This window comes from Phodopus roborovskii, unplaced genomic scaffold (genome assembly GCF_943737965.1).
Source record: "Phodopus roborovskii unplaced genomic scaffold, PHOROB, whole genome shotgun sequence".
NCBI classification, from domain to species: domain Eukaryota; kingdom Metazoa; phylum Chordata; class Mammalia; order Rodentia; family Cricetidae; genus Phodopus; species Phodopus roborovskii.
The window spans coordinates 5,693,104-5,710,250 of record NW_026126434.1 but is presented as its reverse complement, the minus strand read 5'-3'; the positions used below and the strand labels follow the sequence as shown (position 1 = coordinate 5,710,250).

General features: G+C 42.5%; 1 protein-coding gene across 1 annotated transcript in view; it reads right to left on the bottom strand.

The window, feature by feature from the left end:
- The window catches only part of Plxna2 (plexin A2), a 168,232-nt gene that overhangs the window by 66,335 nt on the left and 84,750 nt on the right, over nt 1–17,147 (bottom strand). The gene's annotated exons all lie outside the window — the stretch shown is intronic.

Sequence of the window (17,147 nt, the reverse complement as noted above, 5' to 3'; positions counted from 1 at the left end):
GACAATAAAGGCCAAGCAAAAGGGATAGAGGACCAAAGTTTTCCATTTGACATATCTTAGGTGTCTGTTGTTGGCTGGATAAAAGGCTTCTGAGTTGCAAAAATGCATGCTGGTTTGGAAATACAAGCTCATTTGCTGGGCCATAGAGGACTATCACCTACTAGAAGTGTGAGCCTAGGTGAAAACATGACACTCAGTCCAATGACAGAATGTTCTGCCACTGGCAGGAGACATAGATGTGTTCAGAACATGTTCATAAAATCCTTCCCAGAGAGTCAGAATGGATTGTGACATGGTAAATTCAGTGAACATCAGATTACTGGACATCAGATCTGCAGTGGCCTAGATGTTCAGCAACAGAAAATCTACCACAAATGGCACAGATTCAGCCAGAGCAGAGCCCAACATTCCCATGGAAGTGGCAGCCCCTAGCTGATATTTGCATTGGAACCCAGGATTGATTGGTGTGAGTGTTAAATCCCTTGGGAGCTCAGGCTAACCTGTCAGGAAGATGGAGACAGTTTAAGGGCAGGTCTTCAAGGATAAAAATGTATCCAGCTGTACATGTTAATACATGCCTGGAATTCTAGCACTTGAGTGTTGAGTGGGAGCTGAGGTAGGAGTATTATCTACAAGTTACCTAGCCTGGGCCACTTAGTGAATGCCAACCTAGGCTACAAAGTAAGACTCAGTCTTATAAAAATAAAAGGAATAGTAGGAGGAAGAGGAAGGGGAGAAAGAAGAGAAGAAGAAAGAAGAGGGTGATGAAAAGAGAAATCATCAGATGGAGAGACCCAAAAGACTTTCTAAACTGAAGGATTATCATGGGCAAAAGTAGTCACAGAAAAGTTCATTCCAACTTAAACTTGTAGGCAGGGAGAGACAGTATAACTTCCTTTTCTCACCATAACAATACAACTAAGTGACATGCTCAGTCTTAAAATCAAATATCTCTTCAGTAAGGAAATAAGCAAGCAAAAAATCTCAAAGCCTGGCTTAAATAGTAGACACTTTAAATGTAGGTTGGGGAATCACTGGTTTAAAAGCTTCAAGCATAGTATCTGAGGGTTTGAGTTGATTCTAAATCAGCCCCGTGTGACCTAATAGGGTGATGTAATAGGTAAAGAGGCTAGTGATATTATGGACTACCAAAACATACTCACAGTATCAGAATGAGAAGGCTTGACATAAGAAAATCAGAACTGTCTGCTTTTCAATACTCATTTTGTCTAAAATACACCCATCATGTGGATGGCTGGCTGGAAGGGTGATATTCCTCTGGGAGGTTATGAAAGTGACTTTCCTGAGGGGAGGCTGTGGTCTCTTTCAGTTTGGATATCCAAGAATTTTATCCCTCATACTTTACTCACAACTTCTTTGAGACTGTGGTTTCTTTAAAAAATAAAAAGTTTAATCAGGCAGAGGCAGTTAGAGCTCTGTGAATTTGAGACCAAGCTGGTGTATAGTGTCAGTTCTAGGACAGCCTGGTCTATACAGAAACCTTCTCTTGAAACATAAACCAAAACAACCCAAAAACAATTTTATCTGTATGTATGTATGTATGTATGTATGTATGTATGTATGTGGTGTGGTGTGGTGTGGTGTGGTGTGGTGTGGTGTGGTGTGGTGTGGTGTGTGTGTGTGTGTGTGTGTGTGTGTGTGTGTGTGTAAATGCAGGCATGCATTTGCCATGTTGCACATGTAGTCAGAAGATAATTCAGGTGTCAGTCTTTGCCTCCCATTTTGTTTGCAGCAGGGTCTCTTGTTGTGCACTGAGATACATAACAAGTTAGCTGGCCTGTGAGCTTCTGGGGATTCTCCTGGTACCCCCTCTCACCTTGCTATAGGAGCAATAGGATTCTAAATCATGCTACCTAGCCAAACTTAATGTAGATTATAGGGATCTGATCTCAAATACTCATGCTTGTACAGTGAATGCTTTGCCTACTGAGAAGTATACATTTGCCAGTTGAAAGACAACATCCAGAATAGTCCTTGAAACCTGCTCACAGCCAACAATACCTACAAGAAGCACCTTTCTGTCAGATGCCTCCTGGAGAAATGGGTTCCAAGCCTAGGCCTGATGATTCTCAGTCTCTCAGGATATTTGGCACCTTAGTGCCCAGTAGGCTTCTGTTGGCCCCTTCCAGTCTACTCTGCAGGGTCTAAGAGCAGCAGTCCCATGCCCATTCCCTTTCTTGGGTTTTGGGCTTCTTATGAGTGATGTCTGCATCTGGCTGGAAATTAAAACAACTGTCTGCATTGCATTCGGCCCATCAGTCAAAACACAGCCCGGCTCTCAGCAGCTGGGAAAGGGGGCCCTGAATGAAAGCAGTGTCTCCAGCAACAAAGCCCACTTTCATGCCAAGTGCCATGGAGATAGTAAAACCCTGTTCTTCTCCAAACATGAAACCAACAGCAAAACTATTTTTCCTGTTTCCTGGGCCCTCCTGGTGGGATTTTTTTAAAAGACAGAGTAAAGTGAAACAGGAAACTTAAAAAGAGGGTGGGCTTGAGAACTTGCATTATTCTTTATTATCTACTAGCCAGACACAAATCAGAGGAACTGCTGTCACAGTGACTGAGAGGAGACCCTTAAAGTAAGAAGTTCTCATGGATCTTCCCTGTCCCTACCTTCATTCACATAATTTTTGTTTCACTTAGTTCCATTAGCAAGCACTTGTTGATCTGACCCTCCATACAGGCTAGTAGTACACAGTAGAATAAAAACAAATAGCATTAAAACACAACTACCTCTTTAAGCTGTACATGAGCTATAAGACCAAAGTGCTATGCTCTAGGGATAACATAAAAAAAGGCAGTGGGGAGTCTCAGGAAAGACTTTGGTGTTCTCACTGACTAATAGGATCACCATTAGCCCTATGTGACTGTTGAATATTTCACTTACTAGTCCAAACTGAGGTGTGCTATACCCAATGTATACCAATCATGAAGATTCAGTAAAGAAAATGAAGCAATTATTTTGCTAGGAATTTGATATAGACATCTTCAAAAATTAATTCTTTGCATATATTAGGTTAAATGAGCTACTGGGGAAGTGGCAACTGAGCCTGCAACTTCTATGGCCAGCATTTGTTTTCTGTCTGCCTGTGGGGCCAGGAGGTTTTTGTGTGACTCCGTCATGACCTGGACCTTACAGGATTGAATATCTTTAACATATTTCAGAAGGCTATACCCACAGCCCAGGAGAGCAGAGTCCCTTAAGAACCTGTATGAGGGCAAGGTGGCAAGAGTATAAGTTAGAAAGGTTGGCCTGGATTCCTTCAGGGAAAGACAAGAGCTAGATTGTCTCTGAGCTCTTTAGCTTGTTATTTACAAGCCAAAATAATATATTTCATAAATAGGTGGCTGTGAGGCTACCATGGAGCGTGGTTTTCAATGCATGTTCCTTGAATCTCAACCATGTTATCACCATAAAGTTAGACAACAAAGTCTGGGTCCACTCAGTCAGAACTGCCACCTCTCCAGCTGGTTTACAGGAGTGCTGAAGTTTCAAAGCCTCTGGCACAGGTGACTTAAGCTTTCTAGGACATCTTTAAATGGCAGGGCTTTAGGGGTCAGGAACTTCCTCTCTCCAACCAGATGACACTTGGGCTATGGCAGAAAGTAATATTTTCAGAGCCTGGATGCAGACAAAAGAACTCTAGGGACTTCTTCAAGCCCAGGGAAAAATGGGTTTCCCCCATTAGATTTTAAGTTATTTTATTTTTTCAGAGAAGGTCTTGTTGTGTAGCTTATTCAGGCTCTGAAATCTTTCTACCTCTGCATGCCACCATACCTAGCTTGAGAAATTAGTTTCTTTTAAGTCTTAATCCCTGGAATCTTCAAATAACCAAGTTCAAACCTGGGGAGTTTAGAGAAGCTCTCTGTGGAGCCCCAGGTGGCAGTCTTGCACTTGTTAAGACAAGGTAGGACCAGGCCCTAGGCCAGACAAAACGGGCATTTTCTCCTAGAGTGGCCATGGTATGTGGAGGGCAGGGCTTTTCCAGGGCTGAATCAGAGTTTAATGGGACACATCTTGTTTAATATGTGTTTGCTTATTATTTCATTTTAACTAGGCCAAAGCCCCTCCAGTGAGTACTAAGATCTGAGATTCCTGGGTTGTCTTAGGAGATCTTAGATGAGTTATGTGGAGAGCTCACATAGAAGGGCATCATTTCCTGTCCCTGCCTGCCCACTGCCTCCCTGGTACCCAAGAACTGCCTGTGACTGGGTCCCATCCTCACACTCCTCATTCTTTCCTGTTTGAGCTTATATCTCATAATTATACTTCTAATGAATATAACTGTCCTATTAAGTTATTACCTTAAGAATTGCTCCTAATTAAAGATGACTCATGATGTTCTTGGCTTCTGTGGTCCAGGGGCCCTGCATCCTTGGTATCTTCTAGGACCTTATTTAGTAGGGCTGGACCCTTGTAGGAATATCTCTGGGCTGTGCATGTGGGATCCTTTCCCCTAACTCCACTCAGCCCATTGGGCCCCATCAGGGACATGCTAAGATTATGATTGGCTGTGGGGACAAGTCTCTGGGGGAAGCCATTGGAATCTGCCTTGTTCTTCTGAAGTTCTTGAAGGCCATTCCTGAGGCAGGATGACTCTGTAACCCTGATAGAATTGTCACCCTAACACTAGGCAGAGGCTCTGGACAGTTCCTGTCCACAGAGACATGCATAAATCTCCAGATGCAAGAATTCCCAGATATATTAGAGCAAGACCCCACAGATGAATGTATGAAAGGATAGAGCACTTGTGTTTCTCTACTAACCTGTATGAAGACCTGAAAAGGACAAAATGGTTCTGATACCTGGAGGGACTTTCCAGACATCTGACTTGAAAGTAGAAACTCTCCATGGTATAAATCATGCCTGAATTCCCGGGTCTCTGAGGTATTCAGAGAGCCTTCGAGTTTAAACTAATTGTGAGACAAAAGGGGTTCAGTGGGAACCAAGACTCATTGCAGTGGAGTGGATGCTATAATGGAGGTAAAATCAAAGGATAACAGTGACTCAGAGGCCACAGCAGTAGCTCACCACTTGCTGCAAGGGTAGCAGCTGGAGTACAGTGTTCAGAGTCTTGCAGGATTCCTTTGGGACCATGTAAGTGAGAGACAGAGTAGGAGGGAAAGGATAAGAGAAAGCTGTTCCCCAGACACTGGGCATCTAATCCTCTGCTTCCCTCGAATTTGCTTGCCCCCTACCAGATGGGACACCTGTCCCCACATGTGTGCCCTGTTCCTGACACAATGAAAGGAACACAGGCCTTCTCCACAGCTGAGAGCCAGGTGACAGCATGGGAGGTGTCATAGACAGGCTGGCTGGGGCATGCAACCCATCTAGACAACCCTCTAGTCCCCAGGACTAGGGCAAAGTACACAGCAGCTGACACTGATGGAGCTGACTCTATTTCCTCTTTCCTTCGTTTGTGCCTTTTGTAGTAGACCCTCCACACAGATTGTTTTACTCCAAGTTTGTAGAATTTCAGCTGAGTCCATTTTCTCTTTTCCCCATCCCAACCTTGATTTTGAAAAGTTATCTGACAGTCATTGACATGCAGGGTGATTACATGCTAGAGAGTGACTTCCTGGGTGCTGTGTAGATAAAGGTCCACAGCACAGCCACAACAATACCAAAGGGTGTTAAATTCACAGAATGATCTCATTTGATCTGCACAGCTCCCCAGAGAGAAGGCCATTGGTTGTATATTATGGTCCATACCAAAACCAACAGAAAAGTAAGACTCTAAAGTAAGGCTGTCTTTATTGGGTCTCACACTGAGTGGACTTTTATTCCTCTGGGTCAAGCTGTATGGGCTCCTGTCATGGAGTAGGAAAGGTCAATTCCAGGAAAGAGAGGATAGGCCAGATCTGAGACAGAGTCAGAGTAGGTCCAGGAGGTTGGAGGAAACCTGCAACAGGCACCCAGTGGTGCTAGCTGATGGATAGGTGATGGGGCCTTCTTTTTATTTATTTATTTTTTCAGGCTTGCTGTCTTGTTGTTACTGATGCAGCTTGTTGCAAGCACTATGGAGAACCCAGTGTGGATTATACCTAGCAGCTAAGGATCTTGTCCTGCTTTTAGACCTGACAATGACCAAGGTCATTACACAGAGAAAAAGATCACAGGTGGTAAGGAAGGCTGAGCCTATAGCTATAATTTTCTCAGGTATGCATAGGATAGTTTCTCTTATGTCCCAGCTTTTGACCTACATTGTACTACAGCCTCCTTGGCCCATCATGTCTCCATCCAAAAAATACCCACATGACTCTCTTTTCATGCACAGGAACAAAAGTGATTGAGTAATGGAAATCCAAAGTCACCCAGGGATAGAGTAAAGATGTGAAGGTGTCTCTTCCTTGGATCTGGTCCTCACTACAGGGAGAGGGGTAAGGGGACTCCCACTGGTGGCTCACAGGTTGCTGGATGATATTACCTTGCTCTGAGTTTAGGAGTAAACACAGGCTGTAGAATGAAATAAAGCAGCAAGAACAATATACCAATATCTTCTACTGACCTAGAAGCTAGTACATGCCAGGCACATGCCTGTTATCTCATTTAACCTCTATGCCCATCTTGTAGAGACATGTGTTTAGTCTTGTTTTCACACTAGAAAACAGACTGTCAGATCAGGTAACCTGTCAAAAGTGTCTTGTAGGGGGCAGAAACTTAGTCCAGCTCTGTCTGCATCCCACATAAAGGCAATGGATAAAAGCGAGAATTAAAGGAAGGTTCTCCTCCAAAGCTGATCTAGGTCTGGCTTTCAGCACATTCTTTCTGCATGTCTCTTTGGTTTTTTTTTTTTTTTTTTTTTTTTTTGCTTTTCTGCCTCACTCCCTGCTCCCCCAGACAGAGTTCAGGGTTTCTCTGCATAACAGCCTTAGCCATCCTAGAACTCAGAGAGCCATCTGCCTCTGCCTCCTAAGGGCTGGGATTAAAGGTGAGTGCAACCATTACCCAGCTTACTTTCCTGCTTCTTAACATATATTTTATTTGGTGAATCTGAAGTCAGACAGCACATAATGAGATAAGAAGTTAAAGAAGAAGACAAATCAGGGAGGTAGAAGGTTTGCTGCTGAGGTATTTTCTAAGAAGCTGATCACAACAAGAACCAGGAGCAGGTTCCACCCATGTGAGTCTCCTGAGGAAGGACTGTCTCTTAGATGAATGCTTTTACTTATGTCTGTCCTGTGGTTAGAAGTGTGGCTCTAGATATATGTGGTGACCATATCAAAGTGGGGAAATTCCCCAGCAGAATCCATACTTTCAGCAACCATCTTTCCTACCAATCAACATCCACTAATGTAAAGAAGTCATTATTGTTTATCCCCATGACTAGATCTTTTTCTTTATAAATCAATAATCATGTCCAGTTAGCCTTAAAATTTCATAAAGCAAATGCCACCAAGGCACTGCCCATCCTCTAAGTTATGAGCATTGCCACCAAGAAAAAGGAGGTACAAATTCCAGCAACCCAAAACTGCTTCTCGAGCCTCTGGCCACAACTAAGGACATACATAGCCTCCTGACCCAGAGCTGACCTGAGGCCATGTCCTAAGTCTCCTATCTCTAGATCTGAGAGTAGAGTGCAGTTGAAAGAGAAAAATCTATTTTTAATGACTTGGGTGAGAAGGGTAGAGTGGCTGCATAATTCAGAATAATTAAAACTATTTATCACTCTGAGAGAAGTACAAAATGAGTTGAGATTTTCAGAGACACTTCCCCTTCTTTCATAAATTCCAGCAGAGGCCCTACAGAAGTCAAAATGGAAAGAACAAGGGTACTGAAGCCTCTGGCCACAAATAGTGCATTTCAACCTTCTAGTGAGCAGAAGGCCCCTGAGCCCTTCCCTGTTATTACAGACAGGCAGGCCTTGTCCTTTCTAGGAACTCCCTCTAGAGCAATGGAAACCATGTATGCTGGTTAAGTAGTTAGAAGACCGTCTTTTCATTTCAAATTCAGGTCCTTTTTGTATTACCTATAGGGTAGGTACTAAGCTTTTAGCCTTAGTTTTCTTCCACACAATGGAGATAGTAATAGTGTCAGTTCTACTTTGAGACATATGTGACATCTCTTCACAAATGGCCTTACACACAGTTGGTGCTCAATAATGGTATCACCCAACTCATTTTCCAAAAGCAATCCTCTTGAAGGTGGCAGTATGTGCTTGGAAATGTATCAGGAGGTCATGCCTTTGCAGGATTGTTAGTGTCTTTGAGAATTCTGGGCTAAGGCTTCTTATTTACCCTAATCGGGGTAAATACCAAGCCTTGAAAATGGTACTGATTCCTTGTTACAAGCAGTTTTTCCTGCCAGCCTGGTCCCATAGCTTCATCAGCCCCAAATAACACACAGAGATGCTGTATTAGACATAAAGCTGTTGGCCTGTTACTAGCATTTTTTTAATTGACTAGCTCTGTGTTAAATATTAACCCATTTCTATCAATCCAAGTATTTCCATGTGGTCTTATCAGAGAGAGGATATGGACCTCTTCTCTCTCAAGGCTCTACATCTTGAATCTATTACTACATCTCTCAGAATCATCCTTGTCTCCTAGTCCCGCCTATCTTGCTTTCCTATTTGCCAACAGGGTTTTATTCATTAACGAATAAGAGAAACATATTTACAGAATGACATCTCCCATTAATTCCTTATATAATCCAATCATTGAACCCATGTCTAGGATCTAAATTAAGTTAAATCTCCTATGGGTGAAGGTAAAAAAGACTGAATAGAAAGGCAAAGGACAAAGGTCTTCCAGGGCCACACTGTTTTTTTTTTTCAGCAGGACTCCTGGGCTGGAAACAATAGGGAGGTAGAAGTGGCACCCTTTATAGTTTAGAATTCTGGAGGGATCTACAGAGAATCAGTAATGCTGGTGCTGTGTTGTCTCCATGACAACAGTGGATTTATTCAGTTAGGGAAAGCAGGTGGGATAGGAAGCAGGAGATGAGAAAGACTGAGGAAAAAGGACTCAAGAAATATTTCAAACAGATCCTCTACCTGGGAGCCAGATGCCTGGGATTAGCAATGTCCTTGTCCCCACAGGACCAGCATGAACTCATGACCAAGGAGGGGAAAGGTATGGTTGGGAGGGGATAATAGAGTAATGAGGTAGTGGCACCTATTCCCTGACCATTCCAATCCTTGCATTCCATATTGGATTATTTTCCAGAACCGGCTTTAGTGAAGCTCTTGGCCATCGGGTCCAAGTCTAGCTCCACCACATTGAGTTCAGCTTGATCTATGTTGGGCTCTGGCTTTTCCCTCTTTATTCATGGACTTCTAGTCACTAGAAAAGTATAAGAGAAAGGTAGGCTATGAAGCTATGTTTATCCCCAAAACCCCTCATAGCTTTTGGTGTAGGAAGGTAAAATTAGGGGGTCAGACATGCCAGGAGAAGGACTCCAAGAGGAGGCTAGTCAGGGACCCAGGGTAAGAATGTCTCTGTAGATGACTAAGGAGAGGGCAGACTTAGGTGTCTGAAATCAGCTCCCTTTGACAAAGGTTCTGGCATATGTCTCAGCAAGTTCCAGTTTCTGCCTCTAGGTGCCCAAGCTGCATTTTCTTGCTGTGACATTGGCACTTGAATTACATGTTTTCTCAGAGGATACTTGTTTACAAATCTTCCAGCCTTGTTCAATTTCTGGGGTTAGCTCCTAAGGTTTGAAGGAACCAAAGCTGAGGCTCCTAGCCTGTTTTAACAGAAGATGGTCATACTACAAGACGATACAAAAGGAAACAGTTTTCTCCAGTCCAGCCTCCCAGAACTCTAATGTACTCTTCCACCCATCTTTTGTGTTCATCTTTATATAGGAACTTATGATGCTTTAGTTTCAAAATGATACAGAAGCAGGGAATCGCAACAGACACCATGCTCAACTTCCAATTTTGATCTTAGCTGCATTGGTGTTATACAGAAAGCTTTGCACAGGGCAGCAAAATGAATTCCCCGTTAGATGTGATTGAGTGGACAACCAGTATTTTACAGTGGAATATGTTACTAGTGGAGTGTGTGTGTGTGTTCTTTAAAATCCATTTCATCAATATACAAAAACACCCATCTGTGTGTTCATGAGCTATTCAACATCTCATTACAAGATGTTTCTGTGTGAGATGGGTTTTGCTCAAGTGCAGGCTCATGTGGGTGTCCTGAGAACATTTAAGGCAGACTTATCTAGATTGTCATCCTTCTCATCTTCCTCCTTCTGCTTGTTCTCCTCTTCTGCTTCTTGTTTTTCTCTTCCATCTTCTCCCTTTTCTCCTTCATTCCTTCCTTCTCTCCCTCTTTTCCTCTTCTTCCTTCCTTCCTTCCTTCCTTCCTTCCTTCCTTCCTTCCTTCCTTTGTTTAGATGAGAAAACAGGATCTCTCTACATAGACCAGACTTGTCTTGAACCTGTACATAATCTTCCTGCCTCAGTCTTCCAAGTGCTAGGATTATAGGTATGAACCATTATGCACAGGATTATAAACAGTCTTGATTTGGTACATCGTTAATTTAGGATGAACCCATCACAAGTCCAGGAGTATCTGCATGCCTGGGTCTCTGCTTCCTTTATCTTCCTCTGAGGCATTCCCTATGGACCATGTTGGGTCTTTATATGCTGGAATGCTGTATATGAATACCTGCTGAGAAGTGAGTCATGTGCCCAACAGTTCAGGTTTTGTGTTTAACTCCTCAAGTATACTATCTGCTAAGGACCACCATCTGTAGCTGAAATCCCCTGGAATTTTCGTAGGATCCATGATGTGACAATGTTTTCAACAGCAGAAGCCTATGCTGTCATAGAAGGGACACAACTGTCACTTTTAGAAGAGTCTGGTTCAGCTTCAGCCTCAACACATCCTCAGCTGTGCTGATTGTGTCAATGACCCTCTCTGAGTTTGTTTCCACATCTGTAAATATTATTGGATGCTAAAATTAAAACACCCATCAAGGTAAGCTACATGGTGGCAGAATGTTTGCAGTTGCTTGGGATCCAGTTTTATGATTCTATCCCTTGCCTAGGGTCCCTTGGAAGAGATTAATAACATAAAAGGGTAGAAGGAGTGAGAAGGAGGACATTGTATGACCTTGTAGAGAAAGCCCTTGGATTCCATGCATGGGAACTTCAGTAGCACTACTTGGAAGGTTTAAGTGGCATATGGTGGCTGTTGGGACAGAGCAGGCATGAGTCAAGTAGTCAGGGGGTCAAATGGCAACAGGAGTTTGTAAAGTCACTATTCTCCTCACCCATATGGAAGCTCCACACAGGCTACCACAGGAGTAAAGGCTGACCTGGTCTGAAAATTAGGGAACCTTTAGAAAATTAGGGTAGAGGAAGTGTTGTCTGCAGGAAAAGCATCCTACCTAGTAGGAACTGAAGCATCTATAAGGTGCTGTGGGTATCCCTGAGACCACCCAGTTCCCAGCCAAGAAAGAATCAGAGACACTGGCCAGCTGGAGATCATGGAGCTCTTTGTGACTGTCTCAGTGGTGCAGCTCCCTGATCTCTTCCTTTCTCTGGAGGGTTCAAGAACAGCAGCTCAGAAGTAGGAGTAAGGTGTGAGGAAGAGCTGTGACAGGTAGGCAGGGAACATGTATCAGGCCAAAGCCTGAGGTGGTGTGAATAGAGACAAACATATGTTCCCATTAATCCAGCTTAATTCTGGTCAGGAACTGCCATCTTAACACTGAACAGACACTGTTTTAAGATCAGACCTAGGGTTAAGGGTGTCTTATTACCCCAAGGTGAGCTCTTTGCTATTCAGCCCTATTGGAGATCTGTATGACTCTTCCAAGATATACCCTCTGAAGGGAGAGTGGGTATAAAACAAAGTTACATTCAGATGTTTCTCATAGCATTCTTACTGGAAGGATAATAATGCTAATGATTGCTGTTTCTAACTTATATGGCCATGAAGGCCACAGTTGTAGAAGGGCATAGTACTGCTTAGTACCAGACTTTCAGCATGGATCAGGTGGGTACAGCTGTCACTTCTGGGTACTGCTAACTTTGTAATAAAATGACTTTACATTGAAGAATATAAACTCTTAGCTGATTTTGAAACCCAGCTCTTCCCAGACCACAGGGTCTTCCAAGGAGCAAATGGCTTGTACAGTCTTTATTCTTTAAAGTGATTCAAGAGATTTTCAGAATTAATCCTGAGTGGCCTCTTTTGCCTCTTCTGGGAATCTGTGACTGCTGGCCTTCAATAGGACACCTGCTCCTTGAAAAATGAAAGCAAGGCTGAGATGAACTAATGGAGGACAGGAGCCTTCTGGGTATTGCCTGTGTTCACTCTGCCAGGTCAGGTCCACATGGTCATAGGTTAGAGTTTTGCAGTATCTCTTGGTGGTGGGGACTATTCAAAAATCTTGGTGTTTCTCATTGCATTCCTGACTTTTGTCAGTGACTACTTGAACTCTAATCTATGTTTACAAGCCTCTTGGGATGACAAGGAGGAAAGGAAGCTTAGGAGAGATGGAAGGAAGAAAAAAGAGCCCCCTTTAAACTTAGGAAATTAATTAGGGAAAATAATCACCAAATCACCTAAGTATTTTATTTGGTGCATGCTGGGTCTAGTTGAAAAAAAAAACAGAATTTTAAATAATTTTGGAGTCATAACTGATGTAATTAGGAGCTCAGTGAACACTTAACATTGAGCTGTGCTTATTAAAATTACTGTTTTAATCAGAACATTGCCAGAGAATCATTAATAATACAATGACTTGATTCCCTGGAACTCTAATTAGACCTGGACTTTTAACCACCCGAGTGTAATCAGCTTTAGTCTGGCCACGCACCATGGGTGATGCATTATCGTTCTTGGGCATGAGAGACTGGAGCATCAGTACTGCTATGTAGTGACTTCTGGGTGCTCAATTTTGAAACAGGAAGAGGAGCTGGGAAGGCTAAAGGGTGGTGGTGACGCTTGACATCTGCAATGGCAGAGAGAGACCCCATTTCTTGCTAGGACAAATTGAACACACTCCTCTAAGGGGAGCAAGAGGACTAAATAAGAGAATATATGTTTCGTACTTCCTTCCCAAACACTGCAACTTCCAGACCCAAGACAGCTCCAGAGAAGAGTGCAGTAATCCATTTTTCATCAAGATGATATGAGAGATTAATTTAGAAGAAGATTGGTGATTTCTTACTTCTGTTGTTCCATACTCTTTGTCACCTGGCTCAGTTTCTCTAGAATTTCCTTAAATTTTAAAGACATTTCCCCACAATGAAGTTTAGAGTTGGAGAGAGCTTGGTGGATGTACCAATGTGGCATTTTGGGAGAGAGGTCTCTAGTTGATTATATGGCCCTGAAAGCAGAGCCTGGGGCATCTACACCTTCAGCTGAAATGTCACTCAAACTATCACCAGAACTGATAGGGTCTCCATGGGACAATATGAAGACATTAGAGGGGAAGCAAAGTAAGCACAAATGTGGGAAAAAAAGATTGAAATACTTAAAAAGGCAGATGTTACAAGGTGAAAATTAGAGTTAGAGAGAGCAGGTATACTAAGTGGAGATCAGAGAGGGTGTGGCAATGGTCAGAGTGGGGTGATGCTAACTAGAGAGTGTGTAGCAGTGGTCAGAGTGGGGTGATGCTAACTAGAGAGGTGTAGCAGTGGTCAGAGTGGGGTGATACTAATTGGAGTGGTGGTGGAATTCATTAGAGTAGAATGATAGTAGCCAGAGAAGAGTGGTGGTGGTCAGTGTAGGATGTCAGAGATGTGGTGGCAAGTGTGGTAGTACTAATCAGAGAGAAAACAGCACTTCCTAAAGCAGGGTAGGGGATCTAGACTTCATCTGCAGAGGCTTGTTGTATATAGTATTCTTTGTATCTTTCACTAAACATTCTCCTGGCTACTAGTGGAGGTCTGAGACAGTGTGATATAGCTTACAGAGTGCCCCAAACTAATAGGGTACTTTTGACTAATTTGGTAAAGGAGACTCTCTATGCTATGATAGGTGAGGGCCTTCTTTTAACCCCTGTTCCCTCCTTAGCAAAAACACTTGTATACTGCACAACCCAAGCCATCGTATCCCGCAACCCCAATCCTACAGCGTCTAAAGAAGTAGAATACAGAAATGTAGTTGGTGAGTATACTGGAGATTCTACCTCACTGACCCAGAGAGAATATTTTTACTGCCAAATATTATGATGCCTTTTATAATTCTCAGGAAGTAGTTGGATGTGCAGAGAGTCAGGAGTCAACTGTGGATTGGGGAGCAAAGAAGCATCTACAGAATAAGTTAGACTTAAGAAGGGATTGGGTGCAAAGTGTTTTGAACATGAAACACCACAGGCCAAAGTGAAAATGGGTTGTGAGGTATACTCTGAGGAGAGGGGATGCAAAAAGATTGTCCTTGCTTACACTTTTTCATTGTTGTTGTTGATTCCTTAGGAATGGATAGTTCAAATAATGATCAAATAGATGAATAATTATAGGATTGTTCAAAGAAGAGGATTTAAGGTAGAGAGCTTTCTAAAAACCAGCATGCTGGGGTGGAAGTGCTCATCCCTGCAGAGCCGATGGGGTTTTGGGCCAACTGTGAGTGGAACTGAAATCCAGTGGCCTCACCAAAACCAAGATGCCCATCTCTCTCCCCTCAGCAATCTTCCATGAGTCAAGGTAGCATCAATGTTAGTGAAGACCAGCTCAGAAATAATCTCTGTGCTTTGGAAGCACATAGATCTTAATTTAAGAATTCCTGTGTTTCTAAAGAAAGGTTATCTACCATATGTTAGGGTTTCTGACACACCCATAGGAGCACTGTGTATTCAAGCTGGTATACAAACACATACATATCTCTACCACACACTCACAATGTACATGCACATATTGTCATAGCACACACCCACACTGACTTACCCTGCCTATATTCAAGTTACACACACTCAGTACATACTGGTGTGCTAACTAATTATTTCATCTTATCATGAAGGCATACAAATGTGAGAAGAAAAGAGCCATCAGGAGCTATCTCCCTTGGCTTGTCCTGAAGAAGGATTGTACTGACCAAGATTAACAGGAGTTAAAAATGATAAACAGACTTTTAAATGGGCTTAGAGCCTTAATGAAAACTACAAGGATATATTCCATAAATTGCCATAAATATCAGACCAACAGATGGCATCCTAGGTACTTCAGTCTTGAATCCTATCATATTTGTTCTATTAGAATAGTTCAATAAATAATGTAACCCAGTCCAGAAGGTTCTGATCAATAGATCTTCAGAGGATGTGTACTGAGGGCCAGGAAGCAGGCTTGACTCCTTTTTGCTCTGTAGCAGCCAGGTTTTCTTGGTCATGTGAGTTTGTTTGTTAAGTCTCAGTGTGTTCTATAATTCTGTATATGCAATGGAGGATTACAGTTAGTCCTAGTTAGTTATGATAATGACCTAATAATACTAATGATTTATTGTTATAGCTACTTTTAATTTTCACCCCCCCATCATCATCATCATCATCATCTCTCTTTCCCCCCTCAGCTTCTGAGGCTAAGGAAAGCTCATGGCTTGTACACATTGCATGATGTTTTTGGTAAGGAACAGGAAGAAAGGAGATGGGACAGAAAAAGAATAGAAGAGCAAGAGCAAGAAGGGAGAAATTGAGGACAGCAGATACCACAGAGGCCACACACAGTAATCTATTCACAGTGTGGATGTGCCCTCTAGGCAGCGTGTGCCAGGGGAAGGAGAGGCCATCAAGTAGCCAGATGGTTAGGGCATAGCCTTCTTAATAGTTATAAGAATTTTTACTGGTATAAAATCTCATGACCCAAAATTCATTCACTTAATATATGACTCAGAAGTATATTGTGTATTTAGTATTGTGAATAAAACAAACAATGCCACAGTTAATTTTAGAATACTTCCTTCACAATTTTCCCAAAGGATAGCTCATGTCCATGATTAGTCACTTCTACTTCCTGTCTCTAGCTTCTCACTCCAGGAAACCCATTGGTTGATTTTCTGTCTGTTCTGTGTACTTCCTATTTGTGGAACCATCCAACATGTGCCTGGCTTCTATCATTTAGCATAATGTTTTTTAAATTTCATTCATATTCTAGAAATATTAGTAACTTCTTACTCAACTCAAAACCAAGAAAGTGCAAGAAAAGAGCTTAGGACCCACATATAAGTGAGTTTCATTATGCAAACTATTGAAATGTTCACTCTAAAAGCTGGTTGGTCATTAACTAGCCAGCTAAGGAATCCTGCAACTGGGGTCTTTTTTTTTTCCACAGGGGGAACCAAAGCACTGTGAAATGATTGTGTTTTGCCTGTGGGCTGTTTATAGCCTATGCATACTTTTCACAAAGAGCAAAATGGGCTGTAATGTGAGACTGCCTGGTGTGGCTTATGAGTTAGATTTAATGTTGAGAGACAAATAAAATTCTCTTGGTATTCTGTCCATATGTCTCTCTCTTAGCTCTTAAAAGTGACAATTCCCAGGCTCATTTTTTACAGTGTAAAGGCTGATTCTCCTCTAATGGCTATATGTCATTGCTTATGTTTAAAGTAATTTTATGTGCTAAGGCTGTAGATTCAGGATGCAAGAGTCAGCAAGCAATAGCTTTGGACCAAGGTGGTATGGAGAACATCTTAGCAACTGGTTGGAAAGGACCAGGAGTGCCCATCACACTTGTTCTATAATGGAAGTGGCATGAACTTGTCTCTTAGCAGCTCTCCTGTGAATTACAGGAACAGCAGGATATCTATTCCATCCAATTGAGAGACATATGAGACAGGAAACATTTAAAGGCTGTGTGCAGCCTCATTTTGTACTTTGAAGTCTACCAGCACTGCCCTGTGACCACTAGATGTTAGTCTAGGGTCACAGGTAAAAAGAAACTGAAAAACATGAACAGTAGAACCAGGGATCACACACACACACACACACACACACACACACACACACACAGGCAAACCCAGATAAAATGGTTGAGAATATGCTTTCTGTATATGTGAGGCCAGCCATCTTTCTTTCCTGTAACTTTCAATATTGATTTATCTTGAATTATAGGGAGAGGAGTTGTTGGTAGCTAGTCCAAGAAAGTGCCACTAGTCCTAGTGGCTTGGAGGCTGTGGCCATGGTGGGATGATAGTGGAGAACTGAGAAGGAATCAGGAAATGGCCTG